Below are 15,577 nucleotides of genomic sequence, written 5' to 3'. Positions count from 1 at the left end.
CCAGAATGCCCTTGCCCTACTTGGCCGCCTACAGAACTTGTCTTCACTCTTCAAACCCCAGCTGAGACACCACCACCCGTTGGTGGCTTCATGCTACAGCTCGAACGAATCATTTTGCTCCTTCTGCACCACTCAGGGCCTGGCGCCCCGTCCAGTGCGCGGCTTCCCCACCCGTTAGTAGCACATGTTGCGTCGCCAACAGGTTGTGGGCCTATTTGTGCGCTTAGGCCTCCAGGTGTCCCGGTTGGGCCTAGGGCAGCTGGAGCTCCTCCTGGCTGGTGCCCGCCAGCTGTGAACAGCACATCCGTGGAGCTGGAGTGCCACACCGCACAAATACTCTCGTCTTCCGTATGCGCTGTGCCTGGGGTGGGGGGTGGGGGGGTATCCTCTGTTAATCAGCCAGGAGGCTAAATGGGAACTGTTTTAGTCTCAGTTTCAACCGAGGCCCCAAAGCAATAGATGAAACATTCCAAAATGAGCTGTAGGAGTTGCGAAAGTGCTTATGGAAACCAGTTTTCTACTCTCCGCCACCACCCACCTCCAGACTGTAAAAGATGACAGAGAGGCCGAGAAAAGAATTGAGGTTTACAGTAGAGCATTTTGTGAGAGGAAGCTAAGCTGCGCATCTCACCCAGAAGAGTGGGATGACTGCCCTCCCTCCCACCAATGTACAGGGGCTTTGAGGAAGCATTTGGAGGGCTAGCCTCCCCTGAAGCTTGGGAGGCGGGGCACGGTGGCTGGAGTCAGGCTGGAGTCTAGAGGGGAGAGCCTGGCCGGTCTGCTGCTCTGATGGCAAAGCAAGGAGAGGTGACTGCCTTGGGATCAGCCGGTGCTCAGAGTCGGGGCCCCGAGGACTCAGTGTTTCCAGAGGGTTGTAGGAAAAGGGTTGTATGCCACGTAGAGAGGGAGGAGCCCCTAAGGGGAGGTGACTTCAGATTCCCAGGAGCTGAGAAAAGTGGAAAATGAGCAGCCAGATGAGATGCATTCAGAGCCTCAAGGGGTTGCAGTGGAGATAGGATTGTGGCCAAACTGGGAATGGGGACTTGGAAGGTCTTGGAAAAGCAATGGAGTCACCACGCAAGAAAGAAGTGGCTGGAACGCTTGTGGGCCAAGAGAGTGCAAATCCACAGCCACGTGTAGTCTTAGTCCTATAAGAACCTCCTGGCTCCCCGACTTTCCTCGTCCTGCTCCTCTCCCCGACTCCCAACCCTGAGAGAGTCAAATCCACAGCAGGGGTGGGTGGGGCGAGGGGTCCCTTGCTCCTGCAGACATTGGCCTGAGGTCAAGGCAGGGGGACAGGAGTCAGGCGAAATTGTACTACTAAATGAAGTGTGAAGCTTCTGATTATTACACTTGATGAGCCATATTAATTACTGAAATGAGTGGTGTTTGGAGATCTGACTGGGGCACTTTTAACATCTAATGTGATCAGGAAAGTCCCGGCGCCCTGAGTTCTCCCCAGAATGGAGAAAGGACATCTCTACCAAACGCACAACAGGGAGCTTGAAGATAAGAGCACACTCGCCTTCTCATTAACGCCCTGCGGAGCCTGGCTTGTCTGTCCTAGCCAGTGTGACCCGTCTCCATTCTTCCCCCGACCATTCAGAGCTCCTCGAGGGTGGGGACCACGCTTACACCTGTCGGTGTCCTCAGATTGGGTGTCATGCTTGGCACGCAGCATGGGGCATCACGGAGTTTCGTGGATAGATCCAAAGGCCATCGTGTCCCGCTTTGTTTCTGTCTCTTTCTTCCCAGTTTTCTCAGTTTGGGCCTCACCTCCGTGCCTTGAATGAGTTCCAGGTGAAAGGGGTTGTTGGGCACCCTCAGCCCCCAACTCAGCCCTGAGGGCCTCCGGGCCAGTTTCTGTGGCGGCTGACACCCAACCCCGGTTACCTTCCATGGCAAGCCCACCTTTATCCCAGCGCCTTCTGAAAGCCTCATCTCCACTTTCCTGCTCTCAATCCCATGGTCTGTTTCCCGTCTCCCCCAAAGTTCATGGCTCCCCACCACTGCCAGCTTCCCTGTTACCACCTGAACACTTCTTCCTCACACACACCGGTTACACTCCATAGCCCTTCTTCTCCGTCTTCACTCTGGCCACGTAGAGTGTCCCGTTGTGGTGCAGGCGACACTATAGTCAAGGGAAAATGGGGATGCTGCCCTGCATGTAAAGCAAAGGGGAACAGCGTGGCACCCTCTGAACCACCGCAGGCTTCAGCTGTGTCCGCCTCCCTGCTCCAGACTGTGGGTGCTGCCGCGCTCCTGGAGGGGCCCAGCCTCTGAGTTAGGACTCGATTTAGCCACCGAGGGAGGTGTGTCAGAGTGACGGGCTCAGGGGCCTCGTCCATTCATCCAAGGGCAGCCCAGGGCATTCCTTATTCATGACTCTGAGCTCTGTGTTTTCTGCTCAGCTGCATCTCTGCTGTTGGATTTGCTGGACTGGGGGGCTTGCTTTTCCTGGCCTGTACTACCCACGGGAGGCCGACTCTCCTGGGCTCTGCTTCTCCCATGCCAGAGCCCTGGCCCTGGCCCCTGCCGCCAGCCTCTCTGACCCATAGGAGCTATAGGATCTGCTAACCTAGTTTCTGAGCCTGGATATTTCCTGGCCATCCCTGTTCAGTGGCACCCCGACCCTGGCGTGGACCTATGGGTCATGAAATCTTGACGTAATTGAGTTTGTATCAGAAAAGATGAGGACAAAGTAGGAGGTGAGAAAAATCACCTGATGGTGATGATCATCTGAACTGAGCTGGAAAGAAAGTGCCCCTGAGGCACCAGATCAGAAAACTCCCCAGGTTCAGTTGTCTGTCCGCTACGACACACTGGTCATGACCAGCTGCACCTATCTGGAGACTCCGTCAAGACCACAGATGAGAAAGATTGTCTAACGAAGCATGCTTCACACTGACAAAACCCTGGCAACAGAGGTAGAGTTGTGTCTTTTAGTCTGGCAGACGCCTCACTTTGAAATTACTAAAACAATCATAAATGGAAACCATGCTCCCTGAATCTCTGAGCTACATGAACGAAATCTCTTAATTTGATAGGTTGTTGTTAAGGGGGCAATTACTTACAGCGAGCAAGGGAAATGACTTCCTCTTCGCCAAGCAATATTGGAGAAAACGGGAGACCTTTCTTATAGCATACGTTCCATGTGTTTTTCCTCTGGGGATTGGCCACCAATATTCCTTCAGTTTCTCGTTGCCGAATACAAATCCCCTCATGCGCCTCGCCAGCTGCCCCTCCCCTGTGGCATGATTCCCTGGAAGGAGGCGGGGGACAGCGCAGTGGCGGGGGAGGGGGGAGCACTGCAGGACCACAGCAGAGACGTGGGCAGGTCTGCACCAGGGGCCCGGGATTTGCCCTGGGAGCTTCTAGCCCATTTCTTCATGAGCCCAAGTTCTGGGATCTAGGTGAGGCCACACATTGGTTCCTCCAGTAGCCCTCTCTTTGGCACTTGGGGTGCCCTCATCAACTTGGGGCACCTGCCAGGGATTTCCAAACCCCTGGAGGATTATATTCTTCTTCTTCTTTAGTCCTCGTACCACCTCCGCTTTCCAAAACAGGAAAAAACATGGCACCCTACACCACACCACACAACCTGGCACCATGACTTCAGGGCCACTCACAAACTGCTCACATCCTTCCAACCCCTTTAATGGGGGGCAAAGGCTCTCATCCCTCAAATAGAGATAGGGCTGCCGTGTGAACCAAAGCTTCTCAGGCTCTGTTCCAACTGGGTGGGCAGGTGTATTCATAAATTGATCACCTCAGCCCCTGGGAGCTGGCCTCCCCTCTGTGGGTAGGTTCTGAAGAGGGGGGACCCAAGTTCTGGAGATATTCCCCACTTCCTCGGCTTGTTAGCTGGAGCCCAGCACGGTCCACAGGAGGGGCGGCTGTTGGGCACAGGGCGGTTGGCTGTGCTCCACCACTGAGCAGGGCGGGCCCGAGTCCTGAGAGCGGCCACCATTCACCTCCAGCGCCCAGCACTGGAAATGGAAGATTTCCTCTAATTCTGACTACCTCGCAATCCTTCCTGGCCGCTTTTTGTTCTCTGTTTCGACCCGGGGATAGGGTCTGCTTGACCAACATCAATGCCCTTCCCCTCCTCTGGCCTGTGCTCAGAATTCAATAGCAGGTGTAGGAGCACCTGGCTGTGCCCTTTAGCCTGGGGTCCCAGGGGAAAGGGCCTCACGTTTTCGCTCAGCAGGAAGACTCCAGAAATAGCAGCCACGGTTTGCTTTGGGGGATTTTATAATACAGGTTTCCTTCCCCCTCAAAAAAGTGAAGGAGTACTTTCACATTAAAATACGTTATATTTTCTAGGCAAGAGCTATCCCGCCTTCCCAGCGGCAGTTTTCAAACATTTGAAAGATGTTAGCTGGTGAGTCAAATCTCCCTTTATGCTTTCGGTTTTTCTCTCACTCTGAAAATATGTGTATATATATGCACACATTACACTTGGAGGCATATTTTCCGAGATGTAAATAAGTAAGGAAAGTGTGTGGCGCTTGGAATTCTGGTGCTTAGAAGAGACGGTATGTGCTCTTGATTCCAACACACAGTTAGCACATTGTCACCTACCTCACACGCGAGCATCTGTTCCGTTCATCTGTAACCCACCTCTGCTACCCTCGTCTGCACTTACCCATCTGATCAACAAGGTGCTTGAGCTACCGTCCTGCTCCCGCACTTGCTTGCGGATGGTTCCCAAGGCCAGCAAATCAAATCTGAGGCCAGGTTGCTACCTATATCCAAAGAAATGTGTCCATGTATATTTTGGGTCCATTTTACAGCTGTTTGGTATAACTATTGTCAAGGAGAAATGAGCAGGTTGGGTATCATAAAATCAAAAACAGAATAACATTTGAAATTGTAATGTATGTCTATTTTTTAAATTATTTTTTAAGCACGATCTTTTTTATTTAAAAATTTTTTTTTAATGTTTACTTATTTTTGAGAGAGTGACAGAGTGCAAACAAGGGAGGGGCAGAGAGGGAGGCAGGGAATCCCAAGCAGGCTCCAGGCTCTGAGCTGTCAGCCCAGAGCCCAACGGGGGCTTGAACTCATGAACCATGAGATCACCTGAGCCAAAGTCGGATGCTTAACCGACTGAACTACGCAGGCTCCCTTGTGTGCTTATTTTTAAAAATTAGGAGAGTCCTATTTTGATTTGGGGACTGCTGTGCTGGTCTTGGAGTCTTCTCCCACCAAGTCTGGGAGGAAATCGGCTCTTTCACGTGGTGTTTTGGTCTTGGCCTTGGCACGCCTCGCTTCACTCCCCTGGCACACAGGCAGCGTCCTTTGCACATGGCGGGGTTGTCCTGCGGAAATAAAGCTAGTGTTGCGTGCTAAATTCCATTGCAGACGCTCTCCTAGCAACCCAGTGACACTAACAAACCCGACAATAACGTTTTGTCTTTAGCTCTATAAAGCAACGTGGCCATTAGTCTCACCAGAAAACTCAAAAGGAGATTTTGCAAGTGGAGAGTGATTGGAGCTGAAACTTTGGATCCGTTACTTTTCTCCCGTCTGCTCATATCAAACCGGGCAGGCACCAGATTTTCACTTCGGGAGCAGGACATATCCAAAGGAACACCGGATAGGGAAAAGAGTCTGGGAAGGTCCTAGTCCCGGTTAGTGAGCTACCTGTGTTCCCTTGGCCGAGTCGCTTCGACGCTCGAGCGCTCGGTCTTCCTCATCTTCCAAATGAGGACTTACTTCTTAACACTCCATAGTGCCTGTGGATGGGCCTACACTTGTCCTCCTGCTGAATCAGAATCTCTGGAACTGTGTTCCTCCCATGTTACTTTTAACCAAAGGCAAATGGAAGACATTGCTGAGCAATTGTAAAGACGCTTATGTAAACAGCTTTCCAATTTTGTTTGCTCGGCACAAGAGGTTCAACGTACACTCAATATACACCGTGTATTGCGGGGAACAGTGTTTTCTCCGGCAGATTTTATAAAGGGCTAAAGCAACCCATATTCTTTGCTGTTTCTGATTAGCCCTCCTCTGTACAAGACTATATATCATGCATCCCTATCAGTAAAAAACTTTTGAGCGTGTACATCCAATATATCTACATACTTTAAAAATATTTAATATTCGTATCTGTATTTACTTATATACTGTATTGTACTTTAATGTTAACATATTATAAACATTTAAAAATACTTAACATGAATGTTTTAAAAGGAAAAATGTTGAAATAACATTTTAAAAAATCTGATCAGTGAAATCTTGGTTTGACACGTGCTAGAGCAAGGTCAAAAATAATTCATGATGCTGCTTTTTTAGTTCACTACATTTTGTTACTTCGTTATAATAAATGAAAATATGCTTCACCAAGATATGTAGATTCAAGTGGAAGAAGTACCTTTTTTTAAACTACATTTACTAAATTATGATACTGATCTTTTAAATTCCATCCACTACTTATTCCAAGATTTGTTATGGGCTAGTATATTTCCAGTTTTCTGAATGTTCAATAGTTGTTGCTGTAAATTAACTGGAAAATGTGGCATTTCTTAATATTTTCTAACAAATATTCAAAATTCTGCATTTGGATAAAATTCTTCACTTGGAAAAATTGGGGGCATGTAGAAAATTCTGTTTCTAAGATTTTTGTGTTGTACAGATAATAGTTTTTATATTTGTATCTGCCAATAAAAGCCACATAAATTGGAAGTATTTTCTAAACATTCGTTTTCAAAATACTCTCTCCATGGTATGAATTTCTTTCAAAAATTATTACTTTTATTACTCACTCAAAAGCCAGTGTATTTGGAACATTTGTATTTGTAAAAGAATAATGACCATTTCAAGTTTAATAGTATTCTTAAGTGCTTTGTCATGAGATAACTTAGAACCCTCTAAGGGCCCAAAAGATTTTTGTGGTCATTTCCCTATCTCATTAAGGTTCCATTTCTATTTTCCTTTCAGTTTGTCACAGTGATGACATCCTGTAACATTTTGTGGATTTCTGGTTCATCTGTTTTTGCTGCAATGGAATCCTTGTGACTGAAGCAGTCAAGAATGTCATAGGAGGGACAGGTCTGTGCATTTTCTTCGATTTCTTTGCTTTTAAATTTTCTCCAAACTGCCATCCTGTAAGGAGTACACTTATAGGGATACCACCCTAGCCTCATGTTTTCTCTTCTTTTAATTTAAAAAAAGTTTTTTAAGTTTATTTATTTATTTTTGAGAGAGAGAAAGAGAGAGAGAGAGAGTGCCAGGAAGGGACAGAGAGGCGGGGGGGGGGGGGGGGGGGGGAGGAGAGAGAGAGAATCTCAAGCATGTTCCACGCCATTAGTTCAGAACCTGACGTGGGGCTTGAACTCAGAAATTGTGAGATCATGACCTGAGCAGAAGTTGGAAGCTTAATTGACTAAGCCACCCGGGTGACCCCCCCCCCATTTCTTCTTAATTAAAGAAACCATTCATTGTTGAGCATGAGTCTTTTTCTCGTACATCTTTTCTTTGGCAGACCTTGTAGAAGCATTTCTGCATGTATTCCAATATTGAAATGGAATCAAGCAGCCCATTGACAGAGTCGTGTCCGAAGCATCTCAACTTTGATTCTTCAGTGACAATTCATTCAGCGACCATCTGCGGTTTTTCACTTTTACTAACACTTTCTGTCCTCTAAAGAGTTTTCTAACTAGAGAGAGCATTGAAATGTTTCACCATTGCCTTATGTAAATTATTTCTCTCCTGCAGTTTTTCCAATGGTATATTTGCTGTAAGAGAAATTTCAAAAGCAGCTTTTAAATATGTGTAAAAATTTAGTAAATTGTTCTTAAAATCCTGAATTGAGGGGCACCTGGCTGGCTTAGTCAGTTGAGCATCCGACTTTGGCTCAGGTCATGATCTTGCAGTCCGTGGGTTCGAGCCTTGTGACAGGCTCTGTGCCGACAGCTCTGAGCCTAGAGGCTGCCCCTCCCCTGCTCTCATTGTGTCTCCCTCTCAAAAATAAATGAACGTTAACAAAAATAATGATAAAATAAAATTAAAATCCTGAATTGAGAATCACGCAACTTTATACTTCAAACGAAACCAGAGGCATGGGCGTGTGTGTGTGTGTGTGTGTGTGTATTCTGGATTATTCATTTCCGATAACTCGCTAGTCATGATAATTTTGTTCTATCATCTTCTAATATTGCAGAGAAACACTATACACTTAGGTCAACATTCACTGTTAACAATAATGAATATAAAAAGCTATACGTCAAAAAGAGTTTTTAAAGATACTTTTAATTTGAGATTATATTTAGTATATTTTAGGTTTACAGAAAGAGTGCTAAAATAGATCAAAGAATTCCCATACAGGCTCATGCAGCTTCCCCTAAAGTTAGCCTCTTCTAACTACAACATATGTATCAACACTAAGAAATGAGCATTAGTAAAGTATTATTAACTATAGACTTTATCAGAATTTCCCCAGTTCTTCCATTATTGTCCCTTTTTGGTTCCAGGATACAATCCAGGATACCATGTTACCAAAATTGTCAATAGTCAGTACCACATACTAATTATGTGAAGATCTGTTTAGTTAAAACAAAATAATATTATTTTCCATTCCAGTTCACCAATAATGAGTTAACTACAAAATGTTACAAGATGTTAGAAGTGAGGGTGTCCTTGTCCTTGTCAGTTGTGTTGTTGAATTAGGGTTCTCTCTTCTACTGTACTTGAAATGAGGCAGTCTGGCTCACAGATTAAGGGCCCAATCTCCATATGTTCATTAAATATTGGGTAGTCTTCCTTGTTTTTCCTTTTATAAAGACAAAAACATGTATGCATAAAAACTGTCAAATTTCTTTTCCATACTAAATGTCCTTGCTATAAAGATAGGGCGAGTGAATGTCTTTTGTCCCCTCTGGAATACACATACCTCATTTTGTAGAACACTGCTCTATATTATATATATGCTCCTCTGGTTGTCCAGAGAATTTACCCTAAACTCCTACTAATATTTATAAAGCCTAAACTAGGGAAACTGGATAATTTCAATGTCTAGTTCTCTACTGGCCAATTCCTGTACTCCTGATTTGTTGATAGGTAATAAACAATTACTGAGTAACCTGTTAAGGCAGTTAGCATACACAAATAAGTTTCTCCAGGAAGCACCGCTTAACCATCCCTCAGCAAAGTGTTAAAACTTCACATACTTTTGGCAGGGTGGTGTAATAGCACCCATCAAGTCACACTACAAAGACTGCCTACCCTTCATGGTTGGGCTAGCTCAGGGGTTTAATGATGGAGACTGGAAATGAAATCCTTGATAGCTATTTCATTCATTTATTGAAAGGATAAATAATGTCATGGATATAGGCATGTGCTACCTGATCCTTCTTCAAGAAGGAGGGACTTTTTTCCCCAGCTGCTGAGAATGTACTAGAAAACCCTGTCAACCCTCTTAGGAGTTTGCTTCAGTTGAAAAAAAGGCACTTCACTGAAGGTCCACTTTTTTCCAGGGTTAGCCAGCATCCAGTGACTGATCAATCGAGGGTATGAAGGCCATCTGGAAGACTCTGAGGGGCCATCCCAGCTTCAGGGTTCCTCAGAGGGTTGACTGAGGTCTTTGTTGGGATCAATCACAGATCAACTTCTGCCTCTGCCCAATTCTGCTTCCTCCTCCTCCCCTACAAGAGCGCTTTGTAGCAAACATCCTGTGAACTAGCCTTCGCTCAGAATCTGCTTCCAGAAAAACCAACCTGCCACAGCTATATGAGTGGGCAAAATTCAAAGAATACAAAGCAGTATGCAAAGGAATATACACATACCAACATCTCTGAATGCTTCCAGAGATGGTCTTATGTGCATGAATGCCATGAAAGTACATATGTACATGTCTGCATATTTTAGCCATTTTCTTATAAAACTTGTAGCAACTTCTACTTTGAAAAATGTATTTCTTATTTAAAATTTTTTAAATTTATGTTTACATACTGATACATAAAGTTTTAAAATTACTGCCTAATATCCTATTGTATGGATATACCATAATAATAGCTACCGTCTGAGTGCCAGCTATCTGCTGGGCACTTTTGGATGCAACCTCTGTATTTATTCAACACGTATTTACCGGGTCACGTATTTATTTATTATTTGCCAGCCACTGTTGTAGGTGTGAGGGATATGAGCAACTATTATCTCATACTTCAATTCAACCTTAAGAATAACTTTACAGGTGAGAAAACTAATGTTTAAGTAGTTTGGCCAAGGCCACATGAACTAGTAAGCAGTGGTACTGGAATCCATAACCAGGCAGCTGGTCTCAGGGCTTCTGTTCTAGTGTTGCCTCCTATACTCCACCTTATCAGCACCCTCTTTTTTTTATGTTTATTTTTGAGAGAGAGAGAGAGACAGGACGCCAGTGGGAGAGGGACAAAGAGAGAGAGGACACAGAATTCGAAGCAGGCACCAGATTCTGAGCTGTCAGCAAAGAGCCTGACAAGAGGCTTGAACTCACAAACGTCAAGATCATGACCTGAGCCGAACTTGGACGCTTCACAGACTGAGCCACCCAGGTGTCCCTATCAGTCCTCTATTGATGGACAGTTGGGTTGTGTGCAATTCGTGGCTATTATAAACAATGCTGCAGTGAACATCCTTTCTCGTGCATTTTTGGGTGCTATCTCCCCACTTTTAAGAAGGACTGAGAAAGGGAAGCAGGTGAGCTCATTATTTATTTAACAGGATACCTGTTAGCAGCCCTGGCTCATTACCCAGAACATTTTTAAAAGGTGCCTTTCTTCAAAGCAGGGATTTAAGGAATCAAAAGATACTACATTCCATCCTTAATATGAAAATCTTAGGTTAAGCTTTTAAAATACTTCCATGCAGGCCCTGCATGTTGGATGCATATTTGCAGATAGGGTGATACCTGGATTACCAGCGCCCAGTGTTTCTGGTGGAAAAAGGAATGTTTTCATTGAAATTTCTCTTGTTTGCGTTTCAGAAAAAAATGAAAGCAGATCTACAATCTGGGTCTGGGTTTAATCATAGCATAATCTTTATGAGACAATGTAAGGCTGAGAATTTTTTAAACTGGTATTTTTAAAGAAAAATACACGTTCAAAAATGATACAAACCAATCAGCCTTAGAAGAAGGACAGAAGCAAGAAATCTCTTGCATCAAAAAGAAGCAGGAAATTCCAGAGAAGTTTCACAGGGAGGACGGGGGCGGGGCGAAGTCTCTATCATTATTTAGTAGGTTATTTCTTAGCATAGTGTGGTATCTTTGTTGAATAACTAAGATTCAGTTCAGAGGAAATAACAGAATTCAGACTCCCTAAAGCGAGAACATAGCAATATACCTAACATATTACAAACCACTATGTGTCCCATGATCCGCTACCTCTTTCAATAAACATTTTCTCCTCTTTAGGGAATGCTCTGGTCACAGATCCATCTTATACTAGGTGATTTAAGTAAGTAACTTGTAACGTCTCTGTACATATTTTTGAAATTTTCATATTTTCATTTAATGGTGTATTCCATTCATCAGGGGCGAGTGGTAATTTGGCATGAGTTCAGGGTTAGTTTTTGAGATTTAAAGGCATTTTCATATAATGCTCTACTAGAGTGGGAATAGTAAAATCTCAATCTTCCAATAAGCTGCAAAACTATTAATGGATTTCTAGGTAATGTTGTTTGGTGCTAATACTCAGTGGAATATATTTTTCATTAAATATGAAAGCGTTCCAAGTATGTTTTATACCAGGTGTGTTAACTTTACTGTTTCCTGGAGTGTTTATAATTTCAAAATTGATCTAGTCTTCTCTCATATGGTTTTGCATGAGTGTTGGCTTTCTTTCTAACAGCCATGATGACTCAACTACGGAGACTAAAAGCTGGCAAGAAAAAGCCAATAAAAGTATAAAGAAAGTCAGGAGTTTCAGAGAAATGAGATTTACCAATGATATACCATCTAGTTCCCTCTCTACCAATGCTTTCAATCTTAAATGTGTTCGAAAATGGCTCATTTAGTATTTGTTTGTGCCAGTTTCATAGCATGAATCAAATCATGACAGTGAAAGGGATACATCAAACACCATTTTAAAATTCATCCTTGGCTTATCTCTCTTCTTATTCCCATTGTCTTGTCTTTTTCTAAAGCCAGAAATTCCAACTTTTATGTGACTAAAATAGCCACATGTCAGAATACCATAGAACTTAAAACTTCGACCGCTTTGGCTTACACTTTTCAATTTTCTAAATCCACTGCAAAAAGAAAAAGAACACTGGAGATATTAAATATGATATTTTCCTATCATTACTCTCCATTTATTTCCCTTTGCTATAAATTATACATGTTTACTAGAATGAATACTATTGCCTTCTCTCCTGTTGCTTAAATCCCTTTGTCTACAAAAAGTGGTTAGAGCTCATGCATTATTTAAGTTGCTATTTCTATAACTGAATTAATACATACATCTACTCGAACAAATGGGTTGATAGGGTGAAGATTCACACAGACTTTCTGCCTGAAGTCCCACTCCATAATCTCTGCTTAGATGCTTCCTAGTGAAACACATCGCCAGAAATACCAGTTTTTAATGTTATGCCGAAGGTGTAAATAATACTGTAAGCGGAAGAAAAACTAAAATATTTTTAGCAAAAGGATGCTCTCATAGCTTACAAGATTCCTCCTTTACTCTCTTGATTCTCTAGGTGCCAGAGTGGAGAGTTGAAGCTCTTACATCTTCCTCGGCAGAATATAAGTCAGGCAGCTATATATCGATTGCCCTGGATTGTTCAGTACAAAAATTTGGGGTTTGATCTCTCCTTCATTACCAGTCCACCTCAACCTGCCACTGCTTGGAGTTCTCCCAACTTCAGTTTCCTGGCTGTGACCCCCAGAGTCTTCATTTGGCCCAGGGGCTGCTTCTGTGAAGGGAGAAGTCGTGGAGGGGAATTTCAGGGTGGCTCTGTAAAGCAAGTAAGTATAAAAACTTGAAGTTTGTAGGAAAATAGGGTCTGTCACTTGCCCTCTCAGCCTCCACTGCTGAGCCTGCATATGTGTGTTTATTTAATATATAAATTAATATACTTAAAGAGAAGATGTATTTCAGTCTACAAGATTGCCTGGTATACTCCAGCTTATGGAAGTTAACCTTCTTTAAATGAGAAAGTGAAATCCCGCACATCTAACTTATCTGCAGCATTTATTTTCAAAATAAATGCATGGTAGGGGGAGTATGAGAAAGAGACCAAAAAAGAACAAAAGAACTGATCATAGCAATGCCCTGCTTGGAGAGATTTATTGAAGGAACCGGCTCACGTGACTGTGGAGACTGGCAAGTCCAAACTCCACAGGGCAGGCTGGCAGGATAGAACCCAGGCAGGACTTCTATGTTAGAGCCTTGAGCCAGAATTCCTTCTTCTCTTGGAAACCTCAGTTTTTGTTTCAACTGATTGGATGAGGCCCACCCACACTGATCAAGGGTAATCCCTCTTTAAAGTCAACTGACTGTAAATATTAATCCTATTTACAAAATATCTTCAAAGCAACAGCTAGGCTAATTTTGACCAAACAACTGAGCACCACAGCCTAACCAGGCTGACCTAAAATTAACCACCAATGTCATTTCTCCCAATTATAAATGAGGAAACTGAGACTCTGGCTGGGATAAGTAACTTGCTCAAGGTGACACTATAACAATGAAGTAAAATCAAACTTCAGCCTGTGTAAACTCAATTCTTACACTCTTAGTCACAAACTCTGGCTGCATTCTTAGACTAATTTCTAAATAAAACAGAGCAGAGTGCCTAAAGGTCTTCTGGTAAGAACCTAGTAAGTTCTCACCGGGCCAGAACCTGATAAGTTTTCATTCACGACAAAGGTTTTAAAATAGGGCAGCCGAGATGGAGTAAACAAGGACTGAATTTACCCACCTGTCTGAAATAACTGAAAAGAACAACACTCTATGAAACAAGCATCTGAAAGACACTGGACCTCAAGCAGTAAAGGAGAGAGATCCTTGAGATGAGAAATAAACCAGGTGAGCCCTACAATCGCCCAGCCCACAGCAGAGTTTCTAAGCAGTGGGCGGAGAGGGGTAAGCCATGCAGATCCAGCCGTCTCCCTGAGTTGAAGAGACACAGAGAGAGTCTGTGGAGGCCAAGGTGGCTAGATTTAGCAGGAGAGGAGAGAGCTATATGAAGGAAGAATGCCAGAAATATGAAGACGTTAATAAGAATATTAAGACCAATATACAAAAATCAGTTATTTCTATACACTACCAATGAACAATTAGCTATTGAAGTTCTTAAAAAATCCTTTTACAGAAGCATAAAAAAATATAAAATATTTAGGGATACAACTGGCAAAACATGTATAAGATCTGTACACTTAAAATTACAAAATGTGGAGCTCCTGGGTGGCTCAGTTGGTTGAGCATCTGACTCTTGATTTTGGCTCAGGTCATGATCTCACGGTTTGTGAGATTGAGCCCTGAGTCAGGCTTCATATTGACAGCATTGAGCCTGCTTGGGATTTTCTCTGTCTCTCCCTGCCCCTTCCCAACTCGCACTCTCTCTCTCAGAATAAATACATAAACTGAAAAAAAAAAGAAAGCAAACTACAAAACGTTGCAGAGAAAAATGAGAGATCAAAATAAATGGAGTGATGACCGATGTCCTGAATCAGATGACTCAATATAGCTAATATATCAAATTTCTCCTCAATTCATCAACAGAAAAAAAAAATGCATTCTCAGTCCAAATCCATTTTGTAGATTTTTTTTGTAGAAAATGACAAGTTGATTGTAAAATTCATAGGGAAATCTGAAGGACCTAGGAAAACCAAAACAACTTTGGAAAATAGGGAGATTTTACATTACTTTACTTTGATATTTACTACAAAGCTTCAGTAATTAATAGGAAAAAAAAAAAAGAAGAAGGACAGGCCAGGATAGCCTTACACCTATATAGTTAATTAATTTTTTGCACAGATGTAAAGATAACTCAAGGAAGAAAGTCTAATGTTTTGAACTAATGGCGATGAAAGTGTTGGCTAGCCTTATGCAAAAAAATAATTCTGGTCCAACCTTTGTACTATGGACAAAAAGTAAGTCAAAATGGATCAGAAATGTAAATGTAAAACTAAAAGTATGATATTTCTAGAAGAAAGCATAAGAGAAAAATCTTTGTGGCCTTAGGCTAGGCAAAGATTTCTTACATTCAACACCAAAATAATACACACCATAAAAAAATTAATTGGGCTGCATCAAAATTCAGAAATGCTCTTTAAATGGCCCTAGTAAGAAAAAGAAAAGTTAAGCCACAGAGTAGGAGAAAATGTTTATGCGTCACATATCTGATAAAGAACCGGTATCCACAATATATTACCAACTCCCAAAACTCAGGAATAAGAAAACAAACATTTTTAAGTGAGCAAAGATTGGAACAAAGAAGATATACAGAGAGCAAATAAACACATTAAAAAAATATTCAACATCATTGTTCATTAGGGAAATGCAGGTAAAACCACAATGAGCTATTATTGTGCATCTATTAGAATGTCTAAAGTTAAAAAGATTGACCATATTAAGTGTGGGTCTGGACA

The 15,577-nt window shown here is 42.9% G+C and overlaps 1 long non-coding RNA gene across 1 annotated transcript; it reads left to right on the top strand.

Moving 5' to 3' along the window:
- Positions 1–5,484: 5,484 nt before the first annotated feature.
- On the top strand, positions 5,485–12,932 carry LOC107180604. Its single transcript, XR_001511362.2, has 4 exons — positions 5,485–5,636; positions 6,946–7,056; positions 11,396–11,438; positions 12,682–12,932. It is a non-coding gene; the product is annotated as an uncharacterized LOC107180604 (long non-coding RNA).
- The last annotated feature ends 2,645 nt before the right edge of the window (positions 12,933–15,577 follow it).

The sequence above is a fragment of the Panthera tigris genome, chromosome B4 (genome assembly GCF_018350195.1).
Source record: "Panthera tigris isolate Pti1 chromosome B4, P.tigris_Pti1_mat1.1, whole genome shotgun sequence".
Taxonomy (NCBI): domain Eukaryota; kingdom Metazoa; phylum Chordata; class Mammalia; order Carnivora; family Felidae; genus Panthera; species Panthera tigris.
Note: the sequence above shows the minus strand (reverse complement) of the source record. Positions and strands in the feature narration are given on the sequence as shown.